Genomic DNA, 1,486 nt, shown 5'->3' with positions numbered 1-1,486 from the left:
ATGGATTTTGAGCCGCAGGCAGGAGGAGAGACAGGGTCGGAAGCGCATGGCTGCAGAGGGGGGTGTGCTCCATTATTCTCAGAAAATTATTTCCTTTTAAGGAAAAGGACGTGACTGTGTCAGTGTTGGGACGGCTCCCTGGCCACCCACCAGCCCTGCCCATGTGTTTGTCCAGCTCGAGCCTCTAGCCAGAGAGCCCAGAGACCAAGCACCCTCTTTCCCAATGCCCTTCAGCTGGAAGTCACCCCAGGGCCCCAATGCATGGAATGTGAGGGACAGGGTGCCAGGGGCTTGTGGGAAAGATGTTTCTTTCTTCAAAAAATAGACGAGTTCTCTCCCTGCCCTGCCACTCGCCTGCAGAGAAGGCAAGTTGTTGGGTCAGAACCCATTTGCAACCACGAGAGGAAAGCGGGAAGGTCAGAGCTGCTGACTTGGTCCTGCCATCAGGGGACCGCAGGGCTGATTTTGAACCACCTGCCTCTCTTCAGGTAAACAAAATATGTTCTTTTGGGTGAAACCACTGCTCTCCGGGCTTTCCTTTACATGAAAATGAATGTGAGGACTGTGTAACACAGTCCTAACCGAAGAGTATAACACACAGTGTTTGTATCACGGGTACTTAAATTGGCCCTGGTCCTCTCTGCCATCTGCAGATAGAGTGTACCCAGGCAGTAAATGAATATTCTTAGCCCGTTCTTCTGTACCATTACTTTCTGGAATAAAGAATCATAGTTTTAGAATTGATGAGTAATTATGACCTTATTTTCAACATCTTAATCACAACTATTCATCCTCTCCCTTTGGTTTTCAAATGACTACATCACATCTCTATGGTAGTAGAATAAACACAACGTTTTGATGATGAAAGTGTCCATGGTGGGTTACTTATCAATTGGTGATTTTTCCATTTCCTAATACGTGATGTGACAAGCAGTCTGCTTCAGGAATGACGGCTTCTTTGTGGATTTCTTTTATTCTCTCCCCCCCTCCTTTTATCCTGAAATGAAATTCTTACCGCTGGAATGACAATGATGTTATGATCTTAAACAATTAAACAAATGAATTACAGTTACATTTTTAAAAGATCAGGTAATTTCCACAGATCTCCACGTTGCCATATTCTTTTTTTTTTTTTTTAATATGGAACGCTTCACTAATTTGCGTGTCATCCTTGCGCAGGGACCATGCTGATCGTCTCTGTATCGTTCTAATTTTAGCATATGTGCTGCTGAAGTGAGCACATTGCCATATTCTTGCAAGTTGTTTCAGCCCACCTCTTTTGCAGACAGTCTCCAGCAAGAAATTTAATCACTAAAAAAATGTTAAATAAGGCAGTGGGGTGGATGGGCCTTGCTCAATAAGATGTAGTTCAACAGCTACATTGTGAATTTACTTCCAATCCCATTGACCCATTGTCTTACAGGTCAATAAATGAAATTTTAGCTATGGGGGTTTTAAACATTTCTTTTAGGTCTTGGGATACATA

General features: G+C 43.5%; 1 non-coding gene across 1 annotated transcript; it reads right to left on the bottom strand.

Moving 5' to 3' along the window:
• Positions 1-1,134: 1,134 nt before the first annotated feature.
• LOC111725223 lies at positions 1,135-1,241 on the bottom strand. The gene has a single exon (XR_002773342.1). It is a non-coding gene; the product is annotated as a U6 spliceosomal RNA (small nuclear RNA).
• Between the last annotated feature and the right edge of the window lie 245 nt (positions 1,242-1,486).

Source organism: Otolemur garnettii, unplaced genomic scaffold, assembly GCF_000181295.1.
Source record: "Otolemur garnettii isolate 467f Iridium unplaced genomic scaffold, OtoGar3 scaffold00033, whole genome shotgun sequence".
Classification (NCBI taxonomy): Eukaryota; Metazoa; Chordata; class Mammalia; order Primates; family Galagidae; genus Otolemur; species Otolemur garnettii.
This window is presented reverse-complemented; position numbering and strand designations above follow the sequence as displayed.